This window comes from Bombina bombina, chromosome 4 (assembly GCF_027579735.1).
Source record: "Bombina bombina isolate aBomBom1 chromosome 4, aBomBom1.pri, whole genome shotgun sequence".
Taxonomy (NCBI): Eukaryota; Metazoa; Chordata; class Amphibia; order Anura; family Bombinatoridae; genus Bombina; species Bombina bombina.
Window position 1 is genome coordinate 1227219517 of NC_069502.1, and position 19944 is coordinate 1227239460.

The 19944-nt window shown below is 41.8% G+C and overlaps 1 protein-coding gene across 4 annotated transcripts in view; it reads left to right on the forward strand.

The window, feature by feature from the left end:
* Positions 1–19944, forward strand: part of DLK2 (delta like non-canonical Notch ligand 2) — a 121123-nt gene that overhangs the window by 1800 nt on the left and 99379 nt on the right. For 2 of the 4 annotated variants that reach the window (XM_053712762.1, XM_053712765.1), the window contains exon 2: positions 4549–4650. The exons of 1 other annotated variant lie outside the window; for it this stretch is intronic. The gene's annotated coding sequence lies outside the window, so the exon portion shown is untranslated. Of the gene's footprint in view, positions 1–2388; positions 4651–19944 lie in introns of those variants that run through there. One more of the 4 variants, XM_053712764.1, reaches the window with a different exon arrangement.

Consider the following 19944-nt stretch of genomic DNA (forward strand, 5'->3'; position numbering starts at 1 on the left):
ACACCCCAGCACTTACCTCCTTCAAAACCAACACCCTAGCACATAACTGTTCAAAGTCACACATGGTCACTTCAGTACTTACCTCTTCAATCCCCCTCACTCAAGCACTTCTCTCCTCAAACCCCATATTCCAGCAGTTATCTTCTAAAACACCATACTCCGGAACATATCTTCTCATACTCCACACTAAAGCAGGTATCTACTAAAACCCTATACTCCAGCACTTACCTCCTCAAACCCAATCCGAACACTAACCTTCCCATACCCCATACAGAAGCACTTAACCCCTCTTATCACACATGATGCCCTTCTTATACATTTACCCAGCATACTCTAACTCACCCATCACATCCTCACCTCCAGTGGAGCAATCTCTTCAACCCTAACAATCTCACCCAAACACTCACAACCTCTACCCAAATCCTCACAGCCTCCCCAAAACAAACAGCATTCCACAACCTCACCCAAATTCTCACAGCTTTCCCCAAATTCTTACAGCCTCCCCAACACAAACTAAATCCCTTAACCTCCCACAAATACAGATTACCCCAATACTTACAGCCTCTCAAAATAGTAAGAACCTCCACAACACAAACATCCCACAACCTCCCACAAACACAGTCTCCCTCAGATACTCACAGCCTCCCCAACACAAACATCTCACAAACTCCCTCAACACAAACAAACATCCTAAATATGCACAACATCATACTCATCCTCTGCCACACACAAAGCCTCACCTCCAGTGCAGCTTCCCCAACCCCAAAACAGGCACAACCTTACTCAACAACTACCACAGATCCTCAATACATAACCCTCAGGCATACATAGCCTACCATGCAGTGCATACCCCCTCCACTATGCACTCACAGCCTCCTTAACCCTTACAACCTCCCCCAGAAACACACACCCTTACTCAAGCACTCACATCCTCGGTAACACATCCTTAGTCTACTCACTCCAAACCTCTGCCATGCACACAGCCTTGCCTAGAATGCATACAGCCTCCCCAACCCTGACCTCTCCCTAAACTCTAAAAAACCTCTGCCATGCACACAGCCTCACTTCCAGTGCATACAGCACCCCCCAAACAATCACACATTTTTTACACAGCTGCTTTTCACAGTCAATCACTTTAAATTCCACAACCACTTCAACATTTATAACCCCCCGAGCATAAGTTATAGTCCTCCTCTACACTCTCCCTTCACCCTCTGTTGCTCACATTTTCATCCACACAACACAAGACTTTCCTCTATGATCTCTCAACCTCTAAAACACATCCCCTCTCTACACTAACAGCCTCAACAACTTCACCTCCTCACCACACTCAAAGCCTACATTACATGACCTCCTCACCACACTCAAAGCCTACATAACATGACCTCCTCACCACACTCAAAGCCTACATAACATGACCTCCTCACCACACTCAAAGACTACATAACATGACCTCCTCACCACACTCAAAGCCTACATAACATGACCTCCTCACCACACTCAAAGCCTACATTACATGACCTCCTCACCACACTCAAAGCCTACATAACATGACCTCCTCACCACACTCAAAGCCTACATAACATGACTTCCTCACCACACTCAAAGCCTACATAACATGACTTCCTCACCACACTCGCAGCCTCCACAATGCAACCTCCTTACCACACTCACAACCTCTATAACAAACTCCTCACAACACTCACATCCTCTATAACATAACCTCCTCACCACACTCACAATATATAACAAACTCCTCACAACACTCACATCCTCTATAACATAACCTCCTCACCACACTCACAACCTCTATAACAAACTCCTCACAACACTCACATCCTCTATAACATATGCTCCACACCACACTCACAACCTCTATAACAAACTCCTCACGACACTCATAACCTCTATAACATAACCTCCTCACCACACTCACAGCCTCTATAACATAACCTCCTCACCACACTCACAGCCTCTATAACATAACCTGCTCACCACACTCACAGCCTCTATAACATAAAGTATGGGCGATATTGTTGTAGAGGCTGTGAGTGTGGTGAGAAGGTTATCTTGTAGAGGCTGTGAGTGTGGTGAGGAGGTTATCTTGTAGAGGCTGTGAGTGTGGTGAGGTTATCTTGTAGAGGCTGTGAGTGTGGTGAGGATGTTATGTTATAAAGGATGTGAGTGTGGTGAGGAGGTTATGTTATAGAGGTTGTGAGTGTGGTGAAGAGGTTATGTTCTAAAGGATGTGAGTGTGGTGAGGAGGTTATAACATTACATAACCTCCTCACCACACTCACATCTTTTATAACATAACATCCTCACCACACTCACAGCATCTACAAGATAACCTCCTCACCACACTCACAGCCTCTACAAGAAAACCTCCTCACCACACTCACAGCCTCTACAAGAAAACCTCCTCACCACACTCACAGCCTCTACAAGAAAACCTCCTCGCCACACTCACAGCCTCTACAAGAAAACCTCCTCACCACACTCACAGCCTCTACAAGAAAACCTCCTTACCACACTCACAGCCTCTACAAGAAAACCTCCTCACCACACTCACAGCCTCTACAAGATAACCTTCTCACCACACTCACAGCCTCTACAAGATAACCTCTTCACCACACTCACAGCCTCTACAAGATAACCTTCTCACCACACTCACAGCATCTACAAGATAACCTCTTCACCACACTCACAGCCTCTACAAGATAGCCTCCTCACCACACTCGCAGCCTCTACAAGATAACCTCCTCACCACACTTGCAGCCTCTATAACATAACCTCCTCACCACACTCACAGCCTCTACAAGATAACCTCCTCACCACACTCACAGCCTCTACAAGATAACCTCCTCACCACACTCACAGTCTCTACAAGATAACCTCCTCACCACACTCACAGCCTCTACAAGAAAACCTCCTCACCACACTCACAGCCTCTACAAGATAACCTTCTCACCACACTCACAGCCTCTACAAGATAACCTCTTCACCACACTCACAGCCTCTACAAGATAACCTTCTCACCACACTCACAGCCTCTACAAGATAACCTCTTCACCACACTCACAGCCTCTACAAGATAGCCTCCTCACCACACTCGCAGCCTCTACAAGATAACCTCCTCATCACACTTGCAGCCTCTATAACATAACCTCCTCACCACACTCACAGCCTCTACAAGATAACCTCCTCACCACACTCACAGCCTCTACAAGATAACCTCCTCACCACACTCACAGTCTCTACAAGATAACCTCCTCACCACACTCACAGCCTCTACAAGATAACCTCCTCACCACACTCACAGCCTCTACAAGATAACCTCTTCACCACACTAACAGCCTCTACAAGATAACCTCTTCACCACACTCACAGCCTCTACAAGATAACCTCACCACACTCACAGCCTCTACAAGATAACCTCTTCACCACACTAACAGCCTCTACAAGATAAACTCTTCACCACACTCACAGCCTCTACAAGATAACCTCCTCACCACACTCACAGCCTCTACAAGATAACCTTCTCACCACACTCACAGCCTCTACAAGATAACCTTCTCACCACACTCGCAGCCTCTACAAGATAACCTCCTCACCACACTCACAGCCTCTACAAGATAACCTCCTCACCACACTCACAGCCTCTACAAGATAACCTCCTCACCACACTGACAACCTCTATAACGTAACCTCCCCACCACACTCACATCCTCTACAAGATAACCTCCTCACCACACTCACTTCCTCTACAAGATAACCTCCTCACCACACTCACATCCTCTACAAGATAACCTCCTCACCACACTGACAACCTCTATAACGTAACCTCCCCACCACACTCACATCCTCTACAAGATAACCTCCTCACCACACTCACTTCCTCTACAAGATAACCTCCTCACCACACTCACAGCCTCTACAAGATAACCTCCTCACCACACTGACAACCTCTATAACATAACCTCCTCACCACACTCACATCCTCTACAAGATAACCTCCTCACCACACTCACAACCTCTATAACATAACCTCCTCACCACACTCACAGCCTCTACAAGATAACCTCCTCACCACACTCACATCCTCTACAAGATAACCTCCTCACCACACTCACAACCTCTATAACATAACCTCCTCACCACACTCACAGCCTCTACAAGATAACCTCCTCACCACACTCACAGCCTCTACAACAATATCGCCCATACTAAACAACATAGCACACTGACAGTTCAGTTCTAGGCTTCTCTAGTTGTTTTTATTATAATTAAAGGGCAGGTGAGTTTGCATTAATCAGGCCCTACATAAGCTCCAGGACCTTGTGCAAGACAAGTGAGGGAAAAACAAAAAAGTTGGCCTTTTAAAAATGCATTTATATTGCAAAGTAAATGACTTTTGTATTAGCGATTGTTAAAGGGACATGAAACCCACATATTTTTCATTCATGATTCACACAGAGAATATAATTTTAAATAACTTTCCATTTTACTTCTAGTATCTAATTTGATTCATTCTCTGTTCATCCTTAGTGGAAGAAGAAGCAATGCACTACTGACTGGAAGCTAGCTGAAAGCCAATGACAAGAGGCATATGTATAAAGGGACCAATCAGCAGCTCCAGAGTCTACCTAGGTATCCATTTCAACAAAGAATATCAATAAAACAAAACAAATTAGATAATAGAAAAAAATGGAAAGTTTCTTAAAATCCCAAGATCTATCTGAGTCATGAAAGAAAAAAAAATAGATTTTATGTCCCTTTAAGTACTTGTTTTCATGTAGGATTGTACTTATTGCTAATGATGTTGACTACTCGCTTACACCAAAAGAGCTATTAAAGAGCGCCCCCTGTATGGTTTCTACTGCTCTGTTACAATTTAAAGGGACATTAAACACTAAATACATTTTATAATCATATAAGAGTTATTTTCCTGCCTCCACTAGTCATGAGAGAAGCCATGGTCAACTCTATATTACACCACTTTCCAGCGGATACCTGCAGTCTAACCTAGGTACCAATATGTCAGCACCAGTATTAGCAGGAGGTGCATGTGATGTATTTAGTGTATAATGTGCAGTAACTCTCTATCACATACCTACAGTGTAACCTAGGTACCAATATGTCAGCACCATGATTAGCAGGAGGTGCATGAGATGTATTTAGTGTATAATGTGCAGTAACTCTCTATCACATACCTGCAGTCTAACCTAGGTACCAATATGTCAGCACCAGTATTAGCAGGAACTGCATGAGATGTATTTAGTGTATAATGTGCAGTAACTCACATGCCTGCAGTGTAACTTAGGTACCAATATGTCAGCACCATGATTAGCAGGAGGTGCATGAGATGTATTTAGTGTATAATGTGCAGTAACTCTCTATCACATACCTGCAGTGTAACCTAGGTACGAATATATCAGCACCATGATTAGCAGGAGGTGGATGAGATGTATTTAGTGTATAATGTGCAGTAACTCCCTATCACATACCTGCAGTGTAACTTAGGTACCAATATGTCAGCACCATGATTAGCAGGAGGTGGATGAGATGTATTTAGTGTATAATGTGCAGTAACTCCCTATCACATACCTGCAGTGTAACCTAGGTACCAATATGTCAGCACCATGATTAGCAGGAGGTGCAAGAGATGTATTTAGTGTATAATGTGCAGTAACTCTCTATCACATACCTGCAGTGTAACTTAGGTACCAATATGTCAGCACCATGATTAGCAGGAGGTGCAAGAGATGGATTTAGTGTATAATGTGCAGTAACTATATCACATACCTGCAGTGTAACCTAGGTACCAATATGTCAGCACCATGATTAGCAGGAGGTGCATGAGATGTATTTAGTGTATAATGTGCAGTGACTCTCTATCACATACCTGCAGTATAACCTAGGTACAAGTATGTCAGCACCATGATTAGGAGGAGGTGCATGATATGTATTTAGTGTAGAATGTGCAGTAACTCTCTATCACATACCTGCAGTGTAACCTAGGTACCAATATGTCAGCACCATGATTAGCAGGAGGCGCATGAGATGTATTTAGTGTATAATGTGCAGTAACTCTATCACATACCTGCAGTGTAACCTAGGTACCAATGTGTCAGCACCATGATTAGCAGGAGGTGCATGAGATGTATTTAGTGTATAATGTGCAGTAACTCTCTAGCACATACCTGCAGTGTAACTTAGGTACCAATATGTCAGCACCATGATTAGCAGGAGGTGCATGATATGTATTTAGTGTATAATGTGCAGTAACTCACATACCTGCAGTGTAACCTAGGTACCAAAATGTCAGCACCATGATTAGCAGGAGGTGCATGAGTTGTACTTAGTGTATAATGTGCAGTAACTCTCCCTCACATACCTGCAGTGTAACCTATAGGTACCAATATGTCAGCAACATGATTAGCAGGAGGTGCATGAGATGTATTTAGTGTATAATGTGCAGTAACTCTCTATCACATACCTGCAGTGTAACCTAGGTACCAATATGTCAGCACCATGATTAGCAGGAGGTGCATGAGATGTATTTAGTGTATAATGTGCAGTAACTATCTATCACATACCTGCAGTGTAACCTAGGTACCAATATGTCAGCACCATGATTAGCAGGAGGTGCATGAGATGTATTTAGTGTAGAATGTGCAGTAACTCTCTATCACATACCTGCAGTGTAACCTAGGTACCAATATGTCAGCACCATGATTAGCAGGAGGCGCATGAGATGTATTTAGTGTATAATGTGCAGTAACTCTATCACATACCTGCAGTGTAACCTAGGTACCAATGTGTCAGCACCATGATTAGCAGGAGGTGCATGAGATGTATTTAGTGTATAATGTACAGTAACTCTCTAGCACATACCTGCAGTGTAACCTAGGTATCAATATGTCAGCACCATGAATAGCAGGAGGTACATGAGATGTATTTAGTGAATAATGTGCAGTAACTCTCTATCACATTCCTGCAGTGTAACCTAGGTACCAATATGTCAGCACCATGATTAGCAGGAGGTGCATGAGATGTATTTAGTGTATAATGTGCAGTAACTCTCACATACCTGCAGTGTAACCTAGGTACCAATATGTCAGCACCATGATTAGCAGGAGGTGCATGAGATGTATTTAGTGTTTAATGTGCAGTAACTCTCCCTCACATACCTGCAGTGTAACCTAGGTACCAATATGTCAGCACCATGATTAGCAGGAGGTGCATGAGATGTATTTAGTATATAAAGTGCAGTAAGTATCACATACCTGCAGTGTAACCTAGGTACCAATATGTCAGCACCATGATTAGCAGGAGGTGCATGAGATGTATTTAGTGTATAATGTGCAGTAACTCACTATCACATACCTGCAGTGTAACCTAGGTACCAATATGTCAGCACCATGATTAGCAGGAGGTGCATGAGATGTATTTAGTGTATAATGTGCAGTAACTCTCTATCACATACCTGCAGTGTAACCTAGGTACCAATATGTCAGCACCATGATTAGCAGGAGGTGCATGAGATGTATTTAGTGTATAATGTGCAGTAACTCTCTATCACATACCTGCAGTGTAACCTAGGTACCAATATGTCAGCACCATGATTAGCAGGAGGTGCATGAGATGTATTTAGTGTATAATGTGCAGTAACTATCTATCACATACCTGCAGTGTAACCTAGGTACCAATATGTCAGCACCATGATTAGAAGGAGGTGCATGATATGTATTTAGTGTATAATGTGCAGTAACTCACATACCTGCAGTGTAACCTAGGTACCAAAATGTCAGCACCATGATTAGCAGGAGGTGCATGAGTTGTACTTAGTGTATAATGTGCAGTAACTCTCCCTCACATACCTGCAGTGTAACCTATAGGTACCAATATGTCAGCACCATGATTAGCAGGAGGTGCATGAGATGTATTTAGTGTATAATGTGCAGTAACTCTCTATCACATACCTGCAGTGTAACCTAGGTACCAATATGTCAGCACCATGATTAGCAGGAGGTGCATGAGATGTATTTAGTGTATAATGTGCAGTAACTATCTATCACATACCTGCAGTGTAACCTAGGTACCAATATGTCAGCACCATGATTAGCAGGAGGTGCATGAGATGTATTTAGTGTATAATGTGCAGTAACTCTCTATCACATACCTGCAGTGTAACCTAGGTACCAATATGTCAGCACCATGATTAGCAGGAGGTGCATGAGATGTATTTAGTGTATAATGTGCAGTAACTATCTATCACATACTTGCAGTGTAACCTAGGTACCAATATGTCAGCACCATGATTAGCAGGAGGTGCATGAGATGTATTTAGTGTATAATGTGCAGTAACTCTCTATCACATATCTGCAGTGTAATCTAGGTACCAATATGTCAGCACCATGATTAGCAGGAGGTGCATGAGATGTATTTAGTGTATAATGTGCAGTAACTATCATTCAGATACCTGCAGTGTAACCTAGGTACCAATATGTCAGCACCATGATTAGCAGGAGGTGGATGAGATGTATTTAGTGTATAATGTGCAGTAACTATCATTCAGATACCTGCAGTGTAACCTAGGAACCAATATGTCAGCACCATGATTAGCAGGAACCGCATTAGATGTATTTAGTGTATAATGTGCAGTAACTCTCTATCACATACCTGCAGTGTAACCTAGGTACCAATATGTCAGCACCACGATTAGCAGGAACCGCATGAGATGTATTTAGTGTGTAATGTGCAGTAACTCTCTATCACATATCTGCAGTGTAACCTAGGTACCAATATGTCAGCAACATGATTAGCAGGAGGTGCATGAGATGTATTTAGTGTATAATGTGCAGTAACTCTCTATCACATACCTGCAGTGTAACCTAGGTACCAATATGTCAGCACCATGATTAGCAGGAGGTGCATGAGATGTATTTAGTGTATAATGTGCAGTAACTATCTATCACATACCTGCAGTGTAACCTAGGTACCAATATGTCAGCACCATGATTAGCAGGAGGTGCATGAGATGTATTTAGTGTAGAATGTGCAGTAACTCTCTATCACATACCTGCAGTGTAACCTAGGTACCAATATGTCAGCACCATGATTAGCAGGAGGCACATGAGATGTATTTAGTGTATAATGTGCAGTAACTCTATCACATACCTGCAGTGTAACCTAGGTACCAATGTGTCAGCACCATGATTAGCAGGAGGTGCATGAGATGTATTTAGTGTATAATGTACAGTAACTCTCTAGCACATACCTGCAGTGTAACCTAGGCACCAATATGTCAGCACCATGAATAGCAGGAGGTACATGAGATGTATTTAGTGAATAATGTGCAGTAACTCTCTATCACATTCCTGCAGTGTAACCTAGGTACCAATATGTCAGCACCATGATTAGCAGGAGGTGCATGAGATGTATTTAGTGTATAATGTGCAGTAACTCTCACATACCTGCAGTGTAACCTAGGTACCAATATGTCAGCACCATGATTAGCAGGAGGTGCATGAGATGTATTTAGTGTTTAATGTGCAGTAACTCTCCCTCACATACCTGCAGTGTAACCTAGGTACCAATATGTCAGCACCATGATTAGCAGGAGGTGCATGAGATGTATTTAGTATATAAAGTGCAGTAAGTATCACATACCTGCAGTGTAACCTAGGTACCAATATGTCAGCACCATGATTAGCAGGAGGTGCATGAGATGTATTTAGTGTATAATGTGCAGTAACTCACTATCACATACCTGCAGTGTAACCTAGGTACCAATATGTCAGCACCATGATTAGCAGGAGGTGCATGAGATGTATTTAGTGTATAATGTGCAGTAACTCTCTATCACATACCTGCAGTGTAACCTAGGTACCAATATGTCAGCACCATGATTAGCAGGAGGTGCATGAGATGTATTTAGTGTATAATGTGCAGTAACTCTCTATCACATACCTGCAGTGTAACCTAGGTACCAATATGTCAGCACCATGATTAGCAGGAGGTGCATGAGATGTATTTAGTGTATAATGTGCAGTAACTATCTATCACATACCTGCAGTGTAACCTAGGTACCAATATGTCAGCACCATGATTAGAAGGAGGTGCATGATATGTATTTAGTGTATAATGTGCAGTAACTCACATACCTGCAGTGTAACCTAGGTACCAAAATGTCAGCACCATGATTAGCAGGAGGTGCATGAGTTGTACTTAGTGTATAATGTGCAGTAACTCTCCCTCACATACCTGCAGTGTAACCTATAGGTACCAATATGTCAGCACCATGATTAGCAGGAGGTGCATGAGATGTATTTAGTGTATAATGTGCAGTAACTCTCTATCACATACCTGCAGTGTAACCTAGGTACCAATATGTCAGCACCATGATTAGCAGGAGGTGCATGAGATGTATTTAGTGTATAATGTGCAGTAACTATCTATCACATACCTGCAGTGTAACCTAGGTACCAATATGTCAGCACCATGATTAGCAGGAGGTGCATGAGATGTATTTAGTGTATAATGTGCAGTAACTCTCTATCACATACCTGCAGTGTAACCTAGGTACCAATATGTCAGCACCATGATTAGCAGGAGGTGCATGAGATGTATTTAGTGTATAATGTGCAGTAACTATCTATCACATACTTGCAGTGTAACCTAGGTACCAATATGTCAGCACCATGATTAGCAGGAGGTGCATGAGATGTATTTAGTGTATAATGTGCAGTAACTCTCTATCACATATCTGCAGTGTAACCTAGGTACCAATATGTCAGCACCATGATTAGCAGGAGGTGCATGAGATGTATTTAGTGTATAATGTGCAGTAACTATCATTCAGATACCTGCAGTGTAACCTAGGTACCAATATGTCAGCACCATGATTAGCAGGAGGTGGATGAGATGTATTTAGTGTATAATGTGCAGTAACTATCATTCAGATACCTGCAGTGTAACCTAGGAACCAATATGTCAGCACCATGATTAGCAGGAACCGCATTAGATGTATTTAGTGTATAATGTGCAGTAACTCTCTATCACATACCTGCAGTGTAACCTAGGTACCAATATGTCAGCACCATGATTAGCAGGAACCGCATGAGATGTATTTAGTGTGTAATGTGCAGTAACTCTCTATCACATATCTGCAGTGTAACCTAGGTACCAATATGTCAGCACCATGATTAGCAGGAGGTGGATGAGATGTATTTAGTGTATAATGTGCAGTAACTATCATTCAGATACCTGCAGTGTAACCTAGGTACCAATATGTCAGCACCATGATTAGCAGGAACCGCATTAGATGTATTTAGTGTATAATGTGCAGTAACTCTCTATCACATACCTGCAGTGTAACCTAGGTACCAAAATGTCAGCACCATGATTAGCAGGAACCGCATGAGATGTATTTAGTGTATAATGTGCAGTAACTCTGCCTCACATACCTGCAGTGTAAACTAGGTACCAATATGTCAGAACCATGATTAGCAGGAGGTGGATGAGATGTATTTAGTGTATAATGTGCAGTAACTATCCTTCACAAATCACATACCTGCAGTGTAACCTAGGTACCAATATGTCAGCACCATGATTAGCAGGAGGTGCATGAGATGTATTTAGTGGATAATGTGCAGTAACTATCAATCAGATACCTGCAGTGTAACCTAGGTACCAATATGTTAGCACCATGATTAGCAGGAGGTGCATGTGATGTATTTAGTGTATAATGTGCAGTTACTCTCTATCACATACCTGCAGTGTAACATAGGTACCAATATGTCAGCACCATGATTAGCAGGAGGTGCATGCGATGTATTTAGTGTATAATGTGCAGTAACTCTCCCTCACATACCTGCTGTGTAACCTTGGTACCAATATGTCAGCACCATGATTAGCAGGAGGTGCATGAGATGTATTTAGTGTATAATGTGCAGTAAATCTCCTTCACATACCTGCAGTGTAACCTAGGTATTGATATGGCAGCACTATGATTAGCATGAGATGTATTTACTGTATAATGTGCAGTAACTCTCCCTCACATACCCACAGTATAACCTGGGTACCAATTTGTCAGCACCATGATTAGCAGGAGGTGCATGAGATGTATTTAGTGTATAATGTGCAGTAACTATCATTCAGATACCTGCAGTGTAACCTAGTACTAATATGTCAGCACCATGATTAGCAGGAGGTGCATGAGATGCATTTAGTGTATAATGTGCAGTAACTCTCTATCACATACCTGCAATGTAACCTAGTACTAATATGTCAGCACCATGATTAGCAGGAGTTGCATGAGATGTATTTGGTGTATAATGTGCAGTTATTCTCACATACCTGCAGTGTAACCTAGGTACCAATATGTCAGCACCATGCTTAGCAGGAGGTGCATGAGATGTATTTAGTGTATAATGTGCAGTAACTCTCCCTCACATACCTGCAGTTTAATCTAGGTACCAATATGTCAGCACCATGATTAGCAGGAGGTGCATGAGATGTATTTAGTGTATAATGTGTAGTAACTCTCCCTCACATACCTGCAGTGTAACCTAGGTACCAATATGTCAGCACCATGATTAGCAGGAGTTGCATGAGATGTATTTGGTGTATAATGTGCAGTAACTCTCACATACCTGCAGTGTAACCTAGGTACTAATATGTCAGCACCATGATTAGCAGGAGGTGCATGAGATGTATTTAGTGTATAATGTGCAGTAACTCCCTATCACATACTTGCAGTGTAACCTAGGTACTAATATGTCAGCACCATGATTAGTAGGAGATGCATGAGATGTATTTAGTGTATAATGTGCAGTAACTCTCCCTCACATACCTGCAGTGTAACCTAGGTACTAATATGTCAGCACCATGATTAGCATGAGGTGCATGAGATGTATTTAGTGTATAATGTGCAGTAACTCTCTATCACATACCTGCAGTGTAACCTATGTACCAATATGTCAGCACCATGATTAGCAGGAGGTGCATGAGATGTATTTAGTGTATAATGTGCAGTAACTCTCTATCACATAGCTGCAGTATAACCTAGGTACCAACATGTCAGCACCATGATTAGCAGGAGGTGCATGAGATGTATTTAGTGTATAATGTGCAGTAACTCCCTATCACATACCTGCAGTATAACCTAGGTACCAACATGTCAGCACCATGATTAACATGAGTTGCATGAGATGTATTTGGTGTATAATGTGCAGTAACTCTCACATACCTGCAGTGTAACTTAGGTACCAATATGTCAGCACCATGATTAGCAGGAGGTGCATGAGGTGTATTTAGTGTATAATGTGCAGTAACTCTCTATCACATACCTACAGTGTAACCTAAAGGTACCAATATGTCAACACCATGATTAGCAGGAGGTGCATGAGATTTATTTAGTGTATAATGTGCAGTAACTCTCTATCACATACCTACAGTGTAACCTATAGGTACCAATATGTCAGCACCATGATTAGCAGGAGGTGCATGAGATGTATTTAGTGTATAATGTGCAGTAACTCTCTATCACATACCTGCAGTGTAACTTAGGTACCAATATGTCAGCACCATGATTAGCAGGAGGTGCATGAGATGTATTTAGTGTATAATGTGCAGTAACTCTCCCTCACATACCTACAGTGTAACCTAGGTACTAATATGTCAGCACCATGATTAGCAGGAGGTGCATGAGATGTATTTAGTGTATAATGTGCAGTAACTATCTATCACATACCTGCAGTGTAACCTAGGTACCAACATGTCAGCACCATGATTAGCAGGAGGTGCATGAGATGTATTTGGTGTATAATGTGCAGTAACTCACATACCTGCAGTATAACCTAGGTACCAATATGTCAGCACCATGATTAGCATGAGGTGCATGAGATGTATTTAGTGTATAACATGCAGTATCTCTCTCTCTCACATACCTGCAGTGTAACCTAGGTACCAGTATGTCAGCACCATGATTAGCAGGAGGTACATGAGATGTATTTATTGAATAATGTGCAGTAACTCTCTATCACATACCTGCAGTGTAACCTAGGTACCAATATGTCAGCACCATTATAAGCAGGAGGTGCATGAGATGTAATTAGTGTATAATGTGCAGTAACTCACATACCTGCAGTGTAACCTAGGTACCAATATGTCAGCACCATGATTAGCAGGAGGTGCATGAGATGTAATTAGTGTATAATGTGCAGTAACTCCCTATCACATACCTGCAGTGTAACCTAGGTACCAATATGTCAGCACCATGATTAGCAGGAGGTGCATGAGATGTAATTAGTGTATAATGTGCAGTAACTCACATACCTGCAGTGTAACCTAGGTACCAATATGTCAGCACCATGATTAGCAGGAGGTGCATGAGATGTAATTAGTGTATAATGTGCAGTAACTCCCTATCACATACCTGCAGTGTAACCTAGGTACCAATATGTCAGCACCATGATTAGCAGGAGGTGCATGAGATGTAATTAGTGTATAATGTGCAGTAACTCACATACCTGCAGTGTAACCTAGGTACCAATATGTCAGCACCATGATTAGCAGGAGGTGCATGAGATCTAATTAGTGTATAATGTGCAGTAACTCTCTATTACATACCTACAGTGTAACCTAGGTACCAATATGTCAGCACCATGATTAGCAGGAGGTGCATGAGATGTAATTAGTGTATAATGTGCAGTAACTCACATACCTGCAGTGTAACCTAGGTACCAATATATCAGCACCATGATTAGCAGGAGGTGCATGAGATCTAATTAGTGTATAATGTGCAGTAACTCTCTATCACATACCTACAGTGTAACCTAGGTACCAATATGTCAGCACCATGATTAGCAGGAGGTGCATGAGATGTAATTAGTGTATAATGTGCAGTAACTCACATACCTGCAGTGTAACCTAGGTACCAATATGTCAGCACCATGATTAGCAGGAGGTGCATGAGATCTAATTAGTGTATAATGTGCAGTAACTCTCTATCACATACCTACAGTGTAACCTAGGTACCAATATGTCAGCACCATGATTAGCAGGAGGTGCATGAGATGTAATTAGTGTATAATGTGCAGTAACTCACATACCTGCAGTGTAACCTAGGTACCAATATGTCAGCACCATGATTAGCAGGAGGTGCATGAGATGTAATTAGTGTATAATGTGAAGTAACTCTCTATCACATACCTGCAGTGTAACCTAGGTACCAATATGTCAGCACCATGATTAGCAGGAGGTGCATGTGATGTATCTGTTGTATTTCCTAGGTCAGTCTGCCACCTTCTAGTGTAAGGTAATTTGGAAATTATTGATTTATTTTTGTTGCACTTAAAAAATGACACACAAAACATTAAAGGGACAGTCTACTCCAGAATTGTTATTGTTTAAAAAGATAGATAATCCCTTTATTACCCATTCCCCTGGTTTGCATAACCAACACGGTTCTCTTAATCAAGGAAAAAACCCTATTAAGAGAATAGAGAAAAGTATGCTCTTTCTACACATAAAGTATATATTGTTCCACTTACAATTTACCTTTTACTAGTTATAGTTAAAAAATGCAGCAGAAATAGAAGTTGTATCTAGCATGCCAGACTCTGTAACTGTGACTTGTATCAAGTACTTAAATGTTGCTGATTTTTTGTTGTCTATCACATATGAGGAGGAGGGGAAAAGAATCAACGATATTAGGTAAAAGTAAGAGCCTCTATTTAGGAACTGTGTCCTGTATTGCCCTATATTAGGGTAGATAAGCCACTTTTTTACACTAAATATACTATATTTAGCCAATAGATACCCTCTCATTTGTAACTCCATGGGCGTCATCACAATGTTATCTGTAGGCACACATGAACTTATGCCCTCTAGCTGTGGAAAACTGCCAAATGCATTGAAATAAGGGGCGGCCTTCAAGGGTTTAGAAATTAGCATATGAGCCTACCTAGGTTTAGCTTTCAACAAAGAATACCAAGAAAACAAAGTAAATTTGATGATAAAAGTGAAATGGAAAGTTGTTTAAAATTGCATTCCCTATCTGAATCACGAAAGTTTAATTTTGACTAAACTGTCCCTTTAAGCTGAGACCACTGCCTGAAGGACTTTCCTACAAAACGCTGCCTCAGAAGAAGAAAAAGCATAAAAATGGTAGAATTCTATATTGAAAGGAGACCTTGTGTGACGGACACGCTTTTCAAGAGAGAGAACCTCTGTCTTTATTTTGTCAGTCAACTATACATCCAGATATATGGGCCCATTTGTTCTCTAATATTAATAACCTACAAATCATACATAACAATTGAGTACTAAGTTCTGATAGGTTGATTTTTTCTTGTGTTTATATTATTTATATTGAAACATGTAAGATATGGAAACTATTGCTATTGGTGATCTGTGAATCACATTCACTTGTATGCATAGGAAACCTTTCGTGATCTGAACATCACACAATTGTATATTGCACCTTTAACTCTTTATGCATTTCTCACAATAATGGAAATTTAAAAAATTAAAAAGGTAGAATTTAGTATGCAAAGAAAACCAAGTAGTTGCCTTGCAAATTTGGTCAACTAACGCCTCATTCTTAAAAGCCCAAGAAGTGGCAACTGACCTGGTAGAATGAGCAGTAGACCGTTTAGGTGTAGGTTGTCCCATCTCTAAGTAAGCTTGGTGAATCAAAAGTTTCAAGGAAATAGCAGTAGCTTTCTATTTTCTCATAGAATTTGAAAAATGAACAAACAAACTAGAAGTTTGTCTAAAATCCTTAGTAGAATAATCAACATAATACTTTAAGGCCCTAATGACATCCAAATTGTGAAGAAGCCTTTATGAAACATTCCTAAGATTAGGACACAAAGAAGGAACAATAATTTCTTAATTAATATTGTCTGAGGACACAAACTTCTAATTTGGTTCTTAAAACCGCCTTATCCTTCTGAAAAATAAGATGAGTAGAATCACATGAAAGAGCAGATAATTCAGAAACTTGTCTAAGAAAAGAAATAGCCAAAAGAAACAAAACCTTCCAAGAAAGAAGCTTAATATCCACTTTATGCATAGGTGCAAAACCTTCAACACCAAATTAAGATTCTAAGATAGAGACTTTGGGGTCAATTTAACAAGTGCTGTAGCGAATCCTGCACGCTCGACATTGCGAAGTGCCGACAGCATACGCTATCAGCATTTATCATTGCACAAGCATTTCTTGTGAAATGCTTGTGCAATGCCGCCACCTGCACACTCTCGGCCAATTGACTGCTAGCAGGGGGTGTCAATCATCCCGATCGTATCAGATAGGGATGATTTCAGTTGCCACCTAAAAGGTGGCGGTGAAGTTAAGGAGCAGCGGTCTTACGATCGTAAGTAACATCTGCTCCGAAAGAGCACGCTCAGAGAATGAAGTGCCACCAAGAGCCTTGGTGGGCTAATTGAGACCCTCCTGTCTGCACAGGAGGGACTTACTAAATCACAAATAATTCATTCACTAAGAGGTCCCGACTGGCATGAAGCTAGCAAACCAGACCTCAGAGCAAAATGCCCAACTGGAACGAGAAAAATTCTCGGTCCCACGCTCACCCTGCTGACGGGGAAGTGACCAAGACAAAAATGCCCCAGTGTACTAGGATAAAAATTCCCCAACACAGGGAGATCAGGACCGAACACTGAAGAACGAATCCCCAACCGGTATCCAAAGGAAAAGACTGCTCAGTAACAAAAACCCCAATGCTATTTCGAAGACGCAGCCTGGGCTGAAAACATCACCCCCCCCCCCCCACCGTGCCAATGAAGGCCTGAAGGTGAATTGGAGGGCAGAAAACTATTAAGTATTCTAACTTCGCAAGTTCAAAGGCCAAGATTCTCCCTGTCTGAAAAGACCAAGCTGTATCCAAAGAAGTCAGCCTGGTGTCAACACCAGAACTCCGGTCTAGGTCCACCTCTAAGGTTGGAATCAGCAGGAAGCAATCCCAAAATGTCTACCACATCTGTCAAGATTCAGGAGGCACCACAACACCTAGAAACAGGCTACTGTCACATTAAACCTCAGATCTCAGAAAACTTAGGATTCAACGAGGTTCCAGAAGAAGAGACGGTCCCTAGGACCCGGACCTGCTTAAACAAGGAAGAAAGAAATGGGTATCCAGCAACAGCAGTTGGATGTGAACCCTCAACCTTCAAGTAGCAAGCCACAGAGATAACCAGGCTACACTGGACTGCTCTTAAACCAGAAAGATATCTCCAGCCTAAATCCCGGTAGAAAGGATTGTGAATTTCCACTGACCAAAGAGATACAATAAGCTCTGCCTAAAACATCGGACCCAGAAAGGACAGGAAAAAAACGCTACCCCTATTGGACCACATAAACAGTGAAAGACATAGTGAAGGGTACAGGGACAAGACACCAGAGGCACCTAGTTCAGAAGGCCTGAAGGAAAAGCTCAACTCCATCCTCCAGGACCCTTATGATCCAGCATCTCGCACCCATCCAAAAGAACCTAAGACAGGTCCTGCCTGTCCTCCGGCATAGATGGACTTGTTCTGCCTGTACCAGAAGAGCTTCTTCTCTGAGGTAGAGGGAACAAACAGACTTGACTATTACCCAAAACGGGTCCTGCCCGTCATCCAGGGTACGGCACGTCTGTCATAAAAACATAAAGAAAAGGTAAATTCTTATGTCCCAGCAGCGCTAGGAAACTGAGAATAACAACACGGAAATAAGCTCTGAGGTTTAACTTCAGATCTATAAATCGAGGGAACATCACCCCGACCAAAAAAACTAGAAGATTTCATTGGAAAACTCCAACAATCTCGAACATCAACGTCGATAGTACCAAAAATCCTATGGGACGAAACATCCTTCTAAGAAGAGTTTCTATAACAACCCAGAGCTCTAAAAACAAACAACTATCCGAAACGGAATGGTAAAGCAAAGAAAAACAGGCAACCGTCCTGAAAAGGAGAGTGCACACGAAAAACAGGTCCAGCCTGTAATGCAACACAATCCCCCATAGAGCTCAGAACTGGGATTCTAAATAAACAATAAACAAAAAAGGTAACGCAAGACGAAAAGGAATAGGATCCCCTCCTTCCCACGTCTAGATAAGATCGCTATCAGGACTGAGATGCAACTGACGGATCAGTACTAGGCACCTCTAACATCGCAGGCGTGCCAATCCAAATCTAAATGCTAAGCCCTCTGCAGACGGTGGACCCAAGTCAGCAGACTCCGACCCAGGAGGATCTTCCTCTGAAGCCTCAGAGGGAACCGCATCCCCACAGGACTGATCGGACACAACCACTATTTTACACGAGTGTCCATGGGCAGGAGAGCCCGGAGTACCCCTTCACTTAGGCATAGCAGGGATAGGTAACATAGCTAAGGCCGTAGAGATGGGCATGCAGAACTGCATAGTAACCTCTGGTGTAAACAAACCCCTAACAGGTGAAGGAGGGTTGGAACCCGGGACAACTGCATATGTAGGAACAGAATCTAGGGAACACATCTCACTAGACGAAGAATCCCTAGAGGCGGATGGCTCAGTGGTCTAACACAGTGATTTTTAACCTTTTTTTTTTTGCCGTGGCACACTTTTTTTCATTAAAAAATCCTGTGGCACATTACCATTCCAAAATTTTAAAAAAATCACACATTGTAGCCTAATACAGCATATATATATATATATATATATATATATATACACACACACACATACTGTATTTATTGTGCTGTGATGCCATGCCTCCTACAAACTATACGTGACATATTGACATTCATTCACAAACAATCATAATGATTGTCTGTGAATGAATGTCAATATGACATGGTTGTAAATGATGCCTGTCACATACCTCCCAATATTTCAAATACACCCCTGCACTGGGAGTAAAAAACAAGCACAAGCAAAATTTAGAAAATAT